Below are 18,905 nucleotides of genomic sequence, written 5' to 3'. Positions count from 1 at the left end.
GGCCAACAATGCAGTAAACGTAGCTGTAACGATGGCAACAAGAAAATGGATGACACGTTCCTAGCGAGCATACGTTCCATATCTACTGAGGTATTGGGATGTCTACTGTAATCAATTATTACTTTAGCTAGTAAGCTACTAAATAATAAAACGTAAAACCTGACACACTTAAAATGTTAAAAGCAATGAAAAAAATTAAAACAAATTTGAGGAGCAAATCACAAAGAAACCACAACACGGTATAGCTCTCACGTTGTCTTCGGGGATGATCTTAATATGGCTAAGGCCTAATGGATGTACACTGTCGAGGTTATTATTAATGTGTACGCAATTATACTTTTATACAATTGCCGTTCCTGCAGGAATCATTAGCACATTTTGGGTTTACTAATAACATAAGAGTGTTTTGCAGTTAATATCAAAAGATTCTGCGATTCATCAAATTTACGAAATCTTTTTTTAATGAATTGACTGTCTCCATGGTTTAGACAGCTATTAAGATGCAACATATGCTTGGGGTTTGTAAGCTGAAGTCCTATTTGCCATAAAAAGACAAAGTTTGTCCCATACTCCATTATACAATTCACGAACTCAAAGAATAAAAATATTTCTTTACATTTAAACCCTTATTAACAAGAAACAACACCGGGCTTATGCCATGAGCGTTCTCTATCTATCAGAGGTTTTATATTTCCTGCGGTGGCGAGTAAGGAGGTACTTACAACACATCCGCGAAGCCTTCCGGCCTATACCTTCGTGCAGGATGTGTGCGGCTTATTTTGTGCCGCTATACTACTAGACAAACTTAAAGTTTATTATGTATATATCAACGCTTCAAATATCATGTTTCTCACTCTACTTACTGTAAAATAATAATTTGTGGTATCATTAAAACATAATTTATTCATTGATATTATTTAGTTTTCATGTAAATAAATTTACTTTTAACTCCATTTAACATTGGTATCACAAATGATATTTACAATCATTGAAACTGTACATATAATTATATCGTAGATTGCTTTCATTATTTTGAAATTCGATATTTGTCAAAATATACTTAATTCTATTTTGAATAGCTTCGTTATTTACAATTATATCTGCAAATTGAATACTTATCTATAGATCCACGATACTTTTGTTAGAAATTTATTACACATTTTGTTAAATTGCTGCATTGGTTTATTGCAAATAAATATATACACTATTCATTGGTGTATATTTTGGGTGCTCGAAGTAACTAATGTTGATAACAAAAATAATCCATAACTAAATAAATATTTTACCGTATGTTGTAACATACTGCCTGTTTTTAAGAGTGCACTAGCTGTATCTTCTATTTTTATCGTATAACTGGAATAAATATTTGTTATTATAATCGCTTATAAATATAATTATGTATCTTATTATCAAAAAGCGAGAAGTCGAGGCGTGTACTATTTTGTATCTTCATTGTTACCTGAAACAAAAAAAATAAGAAATGAATGATACGATTATATTTATTAACCAATACCATTGATTAGCTTGTCACATTAACCCTCTTAGCGAAACAATGATTTTTCTTGTTTTAAAAATGATCAATGACACACATTACCCAATGTCTCATGAGGAAAGGCGGGACGAGAAACAAAACGAAATTTAAATTAATAACAGTGAGTGTAATTATAATTGAGAGTCAAATTTTCATTTTGAAATAATAAAATTCTCGGCGAGACATGTAATAAATGTTCACCAGTTAGTGGGGCATGGCATTCCTAATAGAAGAATATTTTTATTTTGGCGAGCAGGTGCTCAATAGTAAAACCAGGTCTATCAAACTATGGACAATTATAAATGATTGTGCGACGAATTGAGATGCGGACACAACAAAGTTTGTTCCCTTGCAAGCACGATTTTACTGTTATGCAAAATGCGTTATTGTAATGTAAATAATTCCCAATTAACAAACGATGAACAATAATGAAGTTCAGAATTAATTATCGGATAACAGAGCAATCGATGCGGTGCGGAATTCCGTAAAGTTATCGACGTTTTTATAGTTATGTGGTTTACAGGCTGTTAAGGCTTTAATGCCGTGTTTACGAGGCCATTTTAAAATATAACATGCATTTTGTGAAATAAAATAAGGCTGTTAGTGTTTAAGACAGTTTTATTTTTAAAGAGTATAATGTGGTTGTAAACGTTGGATATTTGTATTAGATTTGCAATTCTACAGTTTGTCAATACGCATATTACGCTTTACTTGGCACTTGAACTACTATAAATGGTTTGCGTTGTACAAGAGCAAATGTATTGTACTCGAAAGACTTTTGCTGAACCCCAAAACAATCGCTGGGGGTGCGGCATGTAACGAGGCTTCAACGTCGAAGCGGAGCCTTCAATTTGAGGCGGAAATGTTCAGATATGTCACTTCCGACAAGCGACACTTTTCTCTACCAAAGTGTTTTAGAGATTCCACTTTATATAAGACATTTTTGTGGCAAAAGCTTGAAAAAGTAACCGAAGAGCGAAGCTTTATTTGAATATGGCACTATTATTCGAGCTTAAGAGTTAGGTACATGTTTAAAAGAACACTCTGACATTAGATAAACTTGTAAAAATGGCTAAGAAATTACCTTATTCATGCGCTACATCACACATAGACGAAACGTTACATACCTTTTACCTTAACACTGATTCTAGCAACGAATAAAGGCAAAGCTACACAGTTTTTTTTCTCTTTTAATGACTTGATTATATGATATTAGTACCATACCGTTTAGTTAATGACTAATAATTGAATAAAGTAAGTAATTGAATATTTATTTTGAGATATATTAATGAGGTGATATAATACAGCTTTTGAACAAAAGCAATAAGCGCTATGTTGTCGCGTGGGCGGGGACGGACACGAGAGCGGGCGGGAATTTCACTTACAACGGATGCGGAAGTTCGCGAGCCGCAGTCGTGTTATTCAGTTCGACACACATTTATAGCTACCGCAATACATGCAATAGTTTATCGGCGTGAGATATTTTTATTGGAAATGTTATGGCTTTACATTTTGTTCTTTTACATAGTTCATTGGTTCGTTTGGCAATGCTTATTAATACTACCGCTCTATAGTTATCTTAAAAGTAACAAAATATAACTTCTCCTTTTAGCGATAACAAATTTAAGTAAGATTGCGAGCCATCTTTCGCTTTAAGAAATCATGTGAGACCAAAGATCTTCCTGATAGGGGAGATCATTGTGGCAACGTACATCAGCATAATGTAATTAGGCCCACCGACCCTCGCCTGCTTCAACCCAACATTTCACAAATGACCTCAAAGAATCCCCTTTATTGGGTTTCTTTAATTTATATTCTTGGTAAAAGATAGCTTAGATACTAATTGATTGTTGACTTTGACTCACTCTTCCTTTTTTATTAAAAATGCTTTTAATTTTACAAAGCCTTGTAGGGAGCTATCAAGGAGCTTTAATTTAATCCCACTACGTTTATTGTAAAAGGAGAGATATAAATCAAATTAATGAAATATGAATCATAATTTTCAGTCTATTTATCAAGATGAAAAATTAAACTTACCTATAAATAAATAGGAATAAACAATAATTGTTCGTTAATGTTGTCGTCATTACTTAAAGCGTACCATAGAATTTGTGCAAATGTTGTAATAATATTCGTCGACATTTATACTGGATGAAGACGCGGGCGGATAACGCTTGGGCGCGTCTGTGATTCCAAATAAACTTAAAGTAACAGTGTAAACGTGTAATTGCAGAAATAATATGTTTAAGTATTCAAAAGAAGGATTTACTAGAGAAATATAATATATAATGAATCTCTTTCCAAATATCATGTACTAAGGTTTATTATATACCATATCAAAATTGATTGCTCAGCAAATAAGATCTTTTTTCCGACTGGTGGAGTTATATTGAGGTTACACACGCGAAAAATTTCGTCCTAGTTATTCGAAGACGGACTGAATTATTTGATAAATTCTTCGCAATAATAACCTAAAAAGGTAATTTTACACATGGATGAACATAAATTAAAGATTGCCTACGTTAGGAATTGTAGATTCATGTTTGAAGGTACTAATAAGGTAATAATAAGGTTTGTAAACTACTAAATATTTATTTTGTAAAAAGCTATATACCGAGATAAAATGTGTTAGGATGATATAAAATTTAGTTATTTCTTAAATAAAAATGATTATAGAAAAATCTTCATAACTAACTGCCTCGGTGCATTTTAAAAATAATAAAGAAAAGTAATGAACACTAGTGAGTTATTAAAAACCTCTATCTCAGCGAGTGCAAAACATTGTACCGCTTCCCGCAGACTTCGTGGTCGTGAATTAATTACTTCGCAATTAGCTTTACAAAACGTTAACGATGGAAAAAATACTTAATGGTGCCTTTTAGTCTTCTGTCAAGTAGAGTTTTTTAGTTTTTAAATTTATTATTTGTAGCTGTGGACTAATAAGTAACATACGAAATAGATAGGGATACTACATTCACTATGACAAACACTTTTAATTACTAAAATATCTAGTTAGTTGAAAGTGCGTATATGGCACTTATGTATGCAGCCCCTATATGAAGTTAAAGTCTTACTGACTTCCTGTCTTTCATTCAATGTAATAAACGTATCCAGTTATTTATCACATAGCTATAGCAGTTAAGACTCAAGTATATACGGAAATTATGATGTCATTTAATTACTATAGTGCAGAAATCCTCGAGGTAAAGGATATATTGTGTCAAAGTATCTCATTTGCCTCGAGTTTACACCTATATGATATCAATTACATTTAAAGCTCAGGCGGTCATACTATTTTACAAAGTTTTGCCGTTGCAATCACTAGTTACCCGCATACATATAAAAGATCATTCACAAAGAGTACCTAACCTTATTAATTTTTGAATGTGGTCTACGTTACATTACGTACTTTAGAATTTTATTACTTCCCATGGTGAATTACATTTAGAGCCAATCGTATTTGTGGTACCCCAAGCTTTATACGATCAGGTGATCACATAAAATGTTCGCGGGATTTCTAAGTGATCAAAACTGTCACATTATGCGCGTTGAATGGGACAAGGGATACATCATATGTTACTGCGGACGTGCTAACAGCCGAATATATCATCTACGTTAAGCTCGCTTACAAAGATCGCGATTTTATTAATATGTTGAATAAGATATCTCATATTTCGATATTCGTAATATTCAACGTATTTTTTATTTCGTTAAACACATCAATTTGTTATTTATTTATTTAAACTTCGTTACTTTATAATTAAAAACAAGTTACATATTTTAATTATAATTATTAGGGATGCAACGGGCGGCCTTATCGCTAACAAGCTATCTTTTCTAGGCAACCCTAGTACGGAAAATAACTTAAAAAAATAAAGGTAAAGTGCATAAACAAATCAACATAAATAAAATTACAACACTGAAAAATTATACAATTACCAAACTTAATTAAGATTAAGTTCAAGTAGAAAGTGAGTAATACCTCTAGAATGTGCAATAATACTCGAAAAGCTTTGGATTGTTTGGTATTTCTTAATCTAGTGTGCTTTATTTCAGTTCTACAATACGAAGCATTAAACGTGCAATTATTACCGGTAAAGCCTTGAAGTAAAGGCTGAACTCATACACTCAAGTGGTACCTGAGATGTCACCGTTAAAAAAGCCAAGAGCCCATCTAAAAGATGAACATCGCCATTCGGTTCACGAAAAAGTGGAAAAGCATCACGATAAGAATATTCATTACTTCGTGACGACATCATAAAATCATTTCTATACTTTATAGCTGGTTTCATATTACTACGAACACGACGGAGAATTTAGTTTAAGATATTTTTTAAGTCTATTTGTTCTGCGTTATCACCTAATAAATATGAACGACATACCGCTTTATATTCTTCAATATACAATATAATAGAAGTTCAATATAGAAGCAAAAACAAAATACAGCGTGAAAACTAAACAAAGCCGTGAAAGGGTGCTGATTTATTTATTACGAAACTTTGACCGGAATCTTTTAAAATTTTTTCATGTAGGGCCACAAAAGTTCAGTTCAAATTGAACAAATCAATAGTGTACAAAATAAATGTCTAAATATCATTTTAAATGTTTAAAATATAAATTCCTCGCTCAAGGAATAAGTATCGCTAAACAGCGAGGAAATTCTGACAACGTTAAAGGTATATACCACAGATTTTTAATTATTAAAATGTAGATTAAGAAAATTATGTTTGAGGTTGATGAGATTGTTATGATTACTAATTACATAAACAATATCTTATTATTACTAAAGGTTGAAAGTAAGTGTTTGTTATTTTATTTATGCTCTCAATCATCACAGAACGAGAACAATAAAATTATTTTAAAATATGTAAGTAATAAGATATACATGAGTGAAAATGACATTACACACGAATCAGGGGAAAAACTTATATTTAACATTGCCGTTTAATAGTCCTAATTTACAGCTAAGTTGAAATTTTTATGAAAGAAATGTTTATGATTCATACACATAAAAATAGGCAAAATAAAAACCATAAATGTATTACGACATATAATCTTGCGATTAAAGTTAAATTCCTATTCTTAATGATATTTTTAATTAGGATCTATATTTTTTATGTAGACTAGTTAAAGTGAATCTACTGGCCCTCGCCACTAGCAGTATCCGAGGCTTAATCAGGCCGAGAGGCTGAAGTGAGAACAAAGCGGCGGTTAACTGAAAAATTCACCAGCTTAGCCTAATTACGAGTTAGTCATTATACAGTGGTGTTGCGAAACTTTTATTTTCAGGTTTAATAATTTACGGCTTCAAGTTATTTAAACCCTGTATTAACTATATCACCAGACCCGGGTGACAATATGACAGACCTCCAAAATTTAGTATAAAAATAAATTTTAACAAAATTATTCTAGCAAACACAAATAAAACCGAATGCGAGGTGAGGCATGAGAAATGATCGCGGTTTGTGCGAGTAAGGCTCTATTTACATAATGTATCGTAATCACCGAGGTTCGGTGATCGATGTCCAACGATGGCGCCCCGCTTTATTTATATTACCTCTGAACCTTTTTATATCTACCTTAAATTGAATTTTATATGGTATTACTATAAATTGTGATTGTTTTAGATGTAGGTAATCAGCCGTATTCGTGGCAATGGGTATTATTGATGATCTGTATCAATTTATTTGTATCCTTGTAAAAAAAAAACCTTGTAAAAATGTAAAAACGTATTGCTGATCCATGGATACCTTAAATTTTTATAAGCTATCTAAGGACACTTCAAACGTCATGGGTAAACTGTGAGATGACAGCGTTTCCGCCCATAGCCGGTCCCTAAAAGGTATTCAGTGGTTTCCTGTGAAATTACGTATAAAGATGTGAACGATCGCAATTATAACATCGAGTCAACAAAACTTCTGCGCGTATAGTCATAGAATATATATTATGATATAAACATATGACTGAGCCGTCACTGTAACATTGCACATTTATAGACTTCAATACTTTTGACCAATGCTAAAATAATATTCACGGCAAAAAGGAAAGTCTCAATAAAGCCCGTCGATTGAGTACTTTGAGCAATTTGTATGAAATGTTCTGAACCGAACCGCGGCTTTTTTTCTAATCGAAAACTGGAATGTTATCACCTACTTTATCAGTTGGGGAAACGAAGCGGAGTTTGAGAAATCGATCTTCCCTTTACTAATATTCGTCCCTCTTTGAAATATTTAAATTTCATTTTGGATTGATACTACAAAATGGTTTTAGCTTGTAATCAAAACTGTATGCTGAGTATAAATAAAGTTCTTTTGAGACTTAAATAGACTTGATTTAACTCATTTCTGCATTCGTTACACACATTAATTTTTTTAAATAAACTTTTTAAATAAACAGGCTTCTTTCTCCGATCTTGAACATTGTCATTCCCTTGAGAATAAATCCCAGAACTGGTTTAAACGTAGAATTGGTAAATTACGTTATCAACTAATTACGTTGTAAACCCTACCTATTAAAATGCATAGACCTTCTCATCAAATAACGCAGCTTAAGTAATTACTAAAGCAATATACAGCATCGGTTAGAATTAATAATAGTGCTCTCAAGTCTATTTAATTTGTACGTGATCCTTTGAAACAGTAAATCGCTTCACAATAACTGAACAAACCGCAAATCAAGGTAAATTGGAGATTCGGCAACTTGCACTGCAACTTCGGAGATATTCGAGTAACTTCTAGATGTTACTAGTTTAAACTGGTTTAGTGCGATCAGTGAATTCGTGCATTGCAGTATACTCTAAACTGCATTACGTAGCCTTTTCCCTTAAAATGTAGCTATTGCAAATTAATTGACCGAAGATATTTAACGATAAAAACCTTCATAAAGCTATAATAAAGACCATTTGCAAAGGTATGATTATACGAATACATACATTTCTCTATGTGTACCCGCGCACAGGACCTAGTGACAGCATTTGTCTTCGATTAGACGTTGTCATAGCTCAACATGATCAAAGCCGAACAAGATGCTAGTACTACTATATAGTGGAGAATTCGTCTGAGACGCGAGAGCGAAGCCAAAGGCAGCAATAACGGACAGAGTCGTATGCAAATGACGAGTGCGCACTGCGGCTGCAGCTAAATTGAAATTCGTCTCGCCTCAATTGATAGATCCCTTTCCATTCAACACTCACCTGTATTTATTTCTTTAACCTATAAAAAATTGAAAAGTTGCGAAGCTTCGCCTGTTACCTTCGACGTGAGGTGACCCATTATTCCTAGATTAGATTCCTGAATAGAGATCGGTCGGGGTCTGGTCGGGAGAACGAGCATAGAACTGAGAAATTTGGTAAGTACATGAGAGTTCTAGTGGATACATTTCCCAAATTACGTAAAACAATATCTTGTACTAATGTTATATTATTTTTAATTTTTCGTTCTAGATCTTTGTTTATTTCAATATTCGGACACGTTTTTTTATCATGTTGTTAAAAGACACTAATATCTGTTTACGATATTCGAAATTCGCAAAAAATTGCTATTATTTAATAGGATTACAGTCACAATGCAATGGAAACAAACTGGAAAGCAGAACGCTGTGGGAATGAAAAACAAGCGCATATATTTTAATATTATTCGTTTATTAGAAGGAGCCTTCCTGATTGCACATTCATTGGATGGCATCTAACATCCGTTCCTACGGATTAGAAAATTCAATAAAATACCTCATTCACGTAAAAGTAATTAAATAGTCTTGCAAATAGAGTGATGACAATTAGATTTTTATGTAATTTTTTAAGACACATCTTATTTAAAATTCACTTACCTTCAGCGGTACACGTAGGAAAGACTTTATAATTGTATATTTATATGAAAAACTCAATCTTAACGCAAGTGATAATGCGAATAAGTAGCTCATCAAAATGCAAGTAGCTCTTAGGAACAATCTGCAAGACTTAACAATTTCAATGCAATTGCATTAACAGGGATATCATTAAAAATTTATTATCAAACAGTGTAAAACTGTGCGAACTAATCAGGGCGACGTTCACCGACCATTTAAACTTTTATCAAACACAGCTCTTGATTAAACGTCCGTTTAAAAGAAGGGATGGTTAAAGAGTTAGTGAACTTTCCAGTTTAGTCTGTGATAAAATTTTATTGCTCCCCGAAGACGATGAAGCGTGCGAGGGTTAGAAAACCCGCTTGTCCGATACGTACACGCTTGGGAGCTTTTTAATGTTTAGACTTTCTGGTCTAATATTAAAGACTATAAGTAAAGAATTTAATTTCGTATCCTGACTTCTAAATAACCATTATTAAAATAAGTAAGTGTGTAATAGTTACGATTACGACATTACATGCCATTTTGTCTCAAGTCATAATAAAAATAACTTAAATAAACCGAAGTATAACATAAAATTACAATTAATATACATTAATTTATATGCCACGTTATATGGCCGTAGCAAATTGCTACGTCGTAGCGCTTTGTAGCAAGCTGCTACTAGCTTTAGGGAACTGACGAGTTAGACTTTAATAATCTATTAAATTGCATTTTACCTGCTACATGACCTACTAATGTCAGACATGGAGTTCACAAAAAAATTCAATCACTATAAACTTGTCAACATCGAATGAAAAGAATTATACTTAACCTAAAACTAAAAGACGAAGTTCGATTAACAACAATAAGAAAACAAACTAACATTATAGACATAAAATACCGAATCAAACAACTAAAATGGAAATGGGCTGGGCATTTAATAAGAAGCAATACGGAAAAATGGACCAAAGAAGTTATGGAATGGTGCCCTAGACATAAAACGAGAAGTAAAGGTAGACAACATCATAGATAGGAAGATGATATTAAAAAGATGGCAGGACATGGACGAAGAAAGCAAGAGGTAGATCTTTGTGGATGTCACTTGGGGAGGCCTATGCTGAACAGCAAGACGATCAAGACATCGGTGTCTAATAGGAAATAATAAGGTAATATTTTATTAACATTAACTTTAACTAAATTTCGTTAATAACTAGAAATTCGATCAAATGTAACATATAAGATTGTCAATAAAGCCTTTATTTATTCATTTAATGTATTAAATTAAAAATGAAGCATTATAGCAACTACAGAATTACCGTAAATCTATAATATAAATAAATCCAAATAATATTACGATGTAATACTTAATTGTTCAGTATTATTTTATTTGCATATGAAAAGTAACCACGAAATAATTATAAACCGAATTCTCATTTTAATTTACAGTAATATTTTCACAATTCCAATAATTGTCGCAATAATGTTAAGGATGTATTACTACATTAATTAAGCAATGTAAAATAATTGTGCAATTACAATTTCAGTCACTTAAGGGCTTACGGAAAAAGATAACTTTAAGTGACTATATGAAGTATAAGGAATATATTCGACCAAAAGATTCGTTCGTAGAAAGCATTCAAAGATGTTTTTTTTTAAATTGCGACTAAACCCATCTGCGTAAGATTCAAATTTCATTGCTTACAAATTGATTTTAGAAACCCATGCTACACCATAACCTGCTTTATTGTTTAGGAATAAGGATGAGAACAGCGAAATGCCTAGTTTTAAGACCAACGGCTTGAGTAAATAGATGTTTCAATACGTGTATTGAGTTTAAAGAAAATGTTGAATTTTATAAGCGATTTAAATATATATTGACAGAAGTAATATTTTCAAGTGTATTTCCGCCTTTCAAAGGTTCGAATCTTTGAGCATTTTGTATCTGAAATATTATGCGGAAAGTAAAATGCAATATTGAAAGCAGGCTAGGTTTTAAGGTTTTTTAGTTATAATTAAACTAAACACCAAGTTAAAAATGCCGTTAATGAAGAGCGATCAGTACTTAAAGCCTCAAATCGCCGCAGAGATAGTAGGTATGTATAAGTCCGATTCAGGAGAATTTTAAACAAAAAAGTAGGTTAGGTAGTTACGTTTTTCTCTTAAAATCACACATCTATCAATGAATATAAAACTCTAATAATGTTGCACACGTTGAAGCACAGAGAATTGCTTAAACAATAAAAACGGTAAAGCCGATTAAGAATCCAAATGAACTCTTTTGAATTCCGAGGCTCATGAATGGCGCAGCTCAAAGGGGTTTTGTTTCGGTAGAATTTTTAATATCTTGGATTATCTGGGGCTTCCTTTGTGAAGGCTTAGGACTAAGCTGTAGCGACACGTCGTGTCATTTGCATATTGGACGTTTAACACACGTAACAATTCACAAATTAACAAAAAAAAATTGTTTTGTAAAGGCCCATCGGGAGTAAACTCGAAAAGTATATGAAATTGCAACTGTCCGAAACTATCTAAAGTAACTTAGCCTTGCATGAAAGCAAATAATTATTTTACAAAACTTCATTTTAATATTTTTAATCAAATTGTTCTATTTATTGTTTATCGATTGTATTAGAACCGCCTTACTCAAGATAAGTTATTTTTTTAATAATTACGAATGAGTAATTATGTGAAGATGACCGTGCTTTTGTGAATTGAACAAAATGCTTACGTTTTCTGCTACCACTTAATGATAATAGAAATCAATAACGACTATAGTATGTAGAATGGCTCACCGAACTTAAATCGCCATGGATGCACCCTTGCTTGTTTAATTTCTATGATATGACGTATATCAAAAACAAATGCTTTCAATGTGTATCTCTTGTAGTACGTTACGAACGATAATCGATCATAATTTGAAAGCCGTCGCGAAACTAATTTTCGTTGCTGTACTTTCAAATTTTATACATGTCTCATAATAATAAGCGTACATGGAATATATTGAGGATATGGTTATCGTCACACTGTTATTAGACTTTGAATATTGCTACTAACACATGTTATGAATTCGTGCCGTCTAAAATATATTTAGGGCTATATATATATAAATGCTTTTTATTCACATTTAGAAAGAAATGAAGAATTTTCCATCCTATGTTTGATTGAAGATTTTTCGTAGAACTAGCAGAAAATGTTAACAAACACGTTCAATAAACCATCAGGTCATCCTCAATATTTATATTTTTTGACTGACTTTACATATACAACTTATCCCGTGGCGCTACAGTCCATTCCACTTGTCGGTCAATCGTACGAAATCAGGCTCGAAGATCGCACGATTAACCACTAGGATTACTAGCCTCTATAAGCTTATACAACATAGTTTCATTTGTATTGAATCACGTAAATGTATGTTTACGAAAATAACTTCGCAACTAATTCGCATGGTTAACAAACCGGAAAAAAATAACTTAAATTATTCCAATATATCCACATAACAGTACACTCATTCACGGTCCAATAGTCAGGCAAAACGATTGAAATAGCCCAACTAAACATATTTCTGTTTGAAATATAAAATCACCCGCTCGAATGAACACCGCCCACTGCTCTTTTGAAAAACCGCCAGTTTGATGTGACCTGGGTTTTCTTTAGGCGATAGTTAAAGTAGAGGTCAGTATTAATTTGACTGGTTTAAATTAGAAGCATATGTTGAAATAAATAAAAAGGTTAATTAGGAAATAAAATTTGTGATGGCGTAATTTTTGACAATGCAACTGGCTGAGAGATATCAGGTATATTTGGACGAAAATAAGTAATACATTTTTCAAACACATTTCTATATTAAAATAAATGCCACAGTAATCCATCCATAGTAATTTTTCTACGGCCATCTCAGTTAAATATTGCCTTTAATAATAAATGTTCTTGTGAACGAGAGACTGATCTTTTATATGGCTTTTAGTTTGGAATTTAATTTACAAATATAATAACTTAAAAATAAATAGATCATGAAAATGATTACATGTGTTAAATTGTTGCAGCGGAAGTATGTAATTTTGATTGATCGATAAAAATGTCATAACACGACATTAATATGTTGACAGTGACATTGATTGAAGACATGCAATATTCGCGGTAGAGATCCAAATTATTAAATAAAAATGGCCTACATTCGAGTACGTACTACGTACATTAACGTAAGGATTACATTGTGTGTACGGTACGCGACCCCCGACAGAGTAAATGCCTCTCTTCCAAATTCTTCCATTTGTTTCTCATCCCATCTCATCAAATCAATCTCTCCTCGATATATCTTTTATTTCATCGGGCGTCCTCTAATTTTACTTCCCACTGAGTCATTCCAAGTAAGGATATTTTTGATCCATTTGTCATTACAAACATGGGCGATGTGACCGGCCAATTTCTACTTTGACTTTTTAAGTGTGCTACCGCGATTCTTATTTTTACTTTGTCTTTAATTTCCAACATCAACACTAATAACATCCAAATTATTATATAATAACAAAATATTATTCGTTTGCACCATCATCGGCTGCTCGCTTTCGTACGTAGACAATTCTCGGAAAAAACCAAAACGACTCGTTGATTAAGGTAATGTATAATGATTACCCGTTATTGTCACATAAACAACGATTATGTGGCTGCTGCTTTATGTAGATAATTTGTAGCTGTCACGGTGCAGCGTAGCCAGACACGCAAGTTCATATTAAGATAATAAACTAAATTATTAAATAGATTATCAATTGCGTGCATAATCTCACTTGTTTCTTAGTGACACATTTATTTCTAAATTAGATATATGTTTTAGGACTTTTATCAAAATATATTTATTTCATAAATAACAATCCTACAGCTATTATTTTAATAATTGAATAAATGTTCAGAACATAACATAAAATGGTAATGATCAACAAGTATTATAATTCAAAAGTAATAAAAGTTGGATGTGTTCAACGGATATGACGCGCGTGGTGTCACTTCCGCTATTTCCGGTTTCATCGTTGAGGGAAATAAATACAAACGACAAGTAAATTTCTTTCATTCCTTTTTAAATTAAAAACAATTGTAACAGAAAAACCGAATATTTTTTGATTAGTCTGCTGTATTGTTTTAGTAATATTATACAAATGTGAATGACAATTCCATTAAGATCAAGTGTATACTTTTTTAACACATAGTTTATATTGCAGTTGGCGACGTGGAAAATAATAAAATTAAATCCTTCATTTATCTATATGAATTATTAAAAAATCACAACAATAATATTACAATGTTACCTGGAAAAGTCCGGACTGTCAAGACTTAAATTAGATATTCAAGCATATCTTGTGGAGCAGGAATATTTACATAATTCAACTCCTGAATATTTTAGAAATTATTTGTAGGACTTGACACAAATGAATGCAATTCTTCTCTCAGAGGTAGTCGCCTAATTTGCGTCGCTATGCAGCGACAATTGCACAAATTGCAAACGAAATGCACATTTTTGTCTTTACAACTTTTTATTCTGACATTAAATCATCACTAAACATCAGCTTATATTGAGAGAATGACACTAAATAAGTATTGTATTTAAAGTTGTAATATTTTCACTAAAATATATTTAAAACTACTTAGTACTGACAACTGCGTCTATGTTACATGTCAACATATGTTATATGGTACCTACTGATCAGTGGCAAAAATACTTTCTTACATGATTCAGATGAATGTATTTCCAAATGTAATATAATATCGGTCATAATTAATACGGAACAAATTATATTCCAAAGCCATATTAAAAAGGAGGAGCAGTCCACACCAGTCATTACTTATAACGAGACCGGACGGAGGTTTAGCCGCACCATATTAGCTTATTCTGAGAAATTCTAACAACTGTATACCTGTATTAACTGATATAAATAAAAACACAATTGTTGTATACACTTGTTTATAAATGAAGAGAAAACTTTTTCATTTTAGAATTTAATGAACTATTTCAGAGGTCTTTATGGTAGTTCTAAGACACTGAAAAACGCTATTTTGTATTTTATTTTTCATCCAGGTAAAGGTTTTCTGTGAAGTGTCAATTCCTTTGCATACGAACTTTTCTTATACAATCAACGTAAGTGCGGTTTCTGCTCAAGCATAGTCCCCGTAGGATCTTTCATTATACCATAAGTTTAGGACCTTGGTGAAATGGGTAAAGCCTTTCAATAGAGTGACGTGTTTGAGAGAACGTTTAACTAATACAAAAACTTCTTATTTGACACACATTTAATTTTTGAATGATTATATTTACTTAATTAGTTCTAATTTGAAGCTAGTGACTGGTGGGAAAAATGCGATACCGCTACTTTCCCAGCCATGTTATACTCGTGACAATACTAATATGAATTAAAATATATCTTTCATTGCGGTGTAGAAAAACATTGGCATAAATTTTGTCAATTCTCTCTTATTCTAAATATATGGTTTCGAGCATAGACTACGTACTTTACGAATTGCGTTACAAATAGGAGACCAACTTGGTCTTGGTTGTAATGTTTATTAATATTACAGCACTTTTGATTTTATAAATATTTTTTTAAAACACTTTCAGATACACGTTTGACATTTTAAAAGTTTCAATATATTTCTTTTCCAAGGCTTGAATAACAAAACTATTTTGCAATCAAAATAATTGGATTCGGACATTTCGCTGGAATATTTCTAAAATCCATTTAGATACGATATTAGAATGTTGATTAGAATTTTATTCACTTTGTACGATGTAAAAGAGTTTGTTTTAAATTAATTAAGGCAAAAAACGAAAGAGCCTGTCCTCAAAGCTCTACAACAACTTTGATACAGAATTATTGTTTTATAATATGTTTGAAGATACAAAATTTATAATTTTTCTCCTTTCGTTCAAAAATCAAAATAATGAATATATATTTACTACATAATTTAGTGTTTCCTCCAACAAGTCAACTCTAATAATATATTGTTTAATTAAATGTAAATACATCCAATACAGATATTGACATATGAACCGTCGTCAATTAATAACATTTAACTTCTGGATATAAGCCTGGGTTTACGTGAAAAGCCTACCTGAGAAGCAAACTTACTTTAGACAATAACAACAATATACATCTCTTTGCGTATAAAATATAAATGAAGGAAATATTTTATAAAAACGTGTTAGTTAAGTCTTAAATAGTAATAACAGTTTTTTTTTTAATTAGCGCAAACGTCTGCTTTCATACGCTAGTTTGCCTAGAACTTACAATGACCTACATATTATAATAGTTCAAGTAAAAAAGTTTTTTTTGTTATTGTAACTCGTAAGTTACATACATATATAGTTTTCTATCTAATCAAGTTTTTTTTAAATACGCTACTTCATGTAATAGGTAAAACATGAGTTTTCATGTAAACATATAATTTAAACGCTAGATAATAACAAACTGCGAAGTTTAAACATGAAAAAGTAAAAATTGTTCACCGATTGGCCATTGTTTGCGGTGACATGATGGATAACATTAGTTCCACAAGCACATTGTCAAGTACAAGGTCGGAAAATGAATAAAAATATGAATGATAAACTATGAATTATGCAACATGGATGTATTTTTTTAAATTCTTACTTTTAATGCTAATTCTATTATGAGGACTTTGTGTATTGTCTCAACTATTCATATTATTATAATTATTTAAGATAATTTTAATATACGTATTTTGGCTCAAAATCTTGATTTGTATGGAAAATAATACATATATCTATAATAAGGCCTCCTTATTTTCAAAATTTGTGTGGTTACAATGACTACCAATTTTTTCCTGTTTTTTCATCGCTGTATCCATACATCAACAGTATAGATTTCTTTTCTGTGTACATCGGAGTAGCTTTTTGTACAGTAAAGGAGTCCTCATATTTAGTAATATTAGTTTTAACCGAGAATCTTCATTGTATAAAATTAAAATCGCCGTAACAAAAAGGGTGAAATGGTTTTTAGCAAAAATGCGAATTTTAACGTCGCCAACAAAAATTGTATTACACATTTTTTGTTAAATACAATTTGCTACGCATGGTAGTATTATAATATTCTACGTTATGTTTGTAAATATTTAATTTTATCTATTCAGGTCTAATTATAGCATGTAACAATGCTATATTTATCCTTTAAAAGTTGGAGTTCAAGGTGGTTAAAGTGAGAGGTAGGTCTAATTGTGAATGTACGGATTTGATGACAAAAACTTCAAGTATTTAATATTTATAGTGTTTAAAATGTACCGTCAAGAAATTCAATTATTAATTTATTTTTTACACAAGATATGCCATAAAATTTTATTTGTTTATTCTAACAACTATCTCCGGAGGCGACTCAAAGTTAATGCATTGTGATAAAAGTTTCTACTACGGAAGCATATTTCGCAATTTGCGTCTTGCACACGTGAAAAGTATATAAGGGAAAATTTATTGAGGAAACTTTAAATAAAATAAATATATTGTTTACAATTTTTGTATGTGACGTTTGCGACTTGTAATTCAGTACTTACTATCTCTGATAGAATGCGATAAAAGACAACAACGGGTGTTTGTATAGCTTAATTATAAACGCTTTGTAGATCTAAGAAATATGAATTCATATGTGAAATACCAAATTTTAGTATCTAGTAAAGTGCTTTAGTTCCAATTTAATCCACCACCATAGGTGTAATTCTGTAATGAAGCCTCCACCTCCCTTTGTAATTGCATTCCTCGGCCCACGCTCGACCCGACCGCACGTTAATGATCTTTATAATTTTTGGCGCTCATAAGAACCACCGCTATTTCCTCATTAATTGCTCCAATGTACCGGCGAATATTATGTTCACAATTAAATATTAGGATTACAAATGAATAATTTGTATTTTAATTATTATAGTTCAAGAATACACTTATGTCTAACCTTCAATGTGTAAATTTTATTTAACTTTTCATTTACAAAAAGATTACATTATACTAAATCAAAACGTCTTGAACATACCTTGACCGAGATTTTTCACAATAAATCTAGGTGGTCAGTCCATATTCGGTGTTAGATGGATAACTCTAATGACTTGTGGCTAACCTTTACCACGTAGTTCAAGAGTAACGGCATACGTTTCAGCTATTTATTCTGCCAGATAATATTTCTTTTTTATACACTTCCTGCATCAAGTAATTAAAAATGAAAATGAACCCTTTGTGTAAACATAAATTTTTAGTTCTATTATGTGTTATTAAAGTATGCTTCGATACTAAAGAGAAGATAAGTAGATGTTCAAGAAAATGTAACAATTGTCTATAACATAAACAAAACAACACAGTTTTTATCTTTTTTTTTAATGTAATAGCAGGAAAACGGGCAAGAGGCTCACCTGATGTGAAGCGATACCGCCGCCCATGGACACTCACATTGCCAGAAGGCTCGCAAGTGCGTTGCCGGCCTTTCAAGAATTGGTACGCTCTTTTCTTGAAGGACCCTAAGTCGAATTGTTCGGAAATACTTCAATGGGCAGCTGGTTCCACATAGTGGTG

The 18,905-nt window shown here is 31.8% G+C and overlaps 1 protein-coding gene across 2 annotated transcripts in view; it reads right to left on the bottom strand.

The window, feature by feature from the left end:
• LOC123715532 (low-density lipoprotein receptor-related protein 2) overlaps positions 1-18,905 on the bottom strand; it is an 89,202-nt gene that overhangs the window by 31,544 nt on the left and 38,753 nt on the right. The gene's annotated exons all lie outside the window — the stretch shown is intronic.

The sequence above is a fragment of the Pieris brassicae genome, chromosome 10 (assembly GCF_905147105.1).
Source record: "Pieris brassicae chromosome 10, ilPieBrab1.1, whole genome shotgun sequence".
Lineage (NCBI taxonomy): Eukaryota > Metazoa > Arthropoda > Insecta > Lepidoptera > Pieridae > Pieris > Pieris brassicae.
This window is presented reverse-complemented; position numbering and strand designations above follow the sequence as displayed.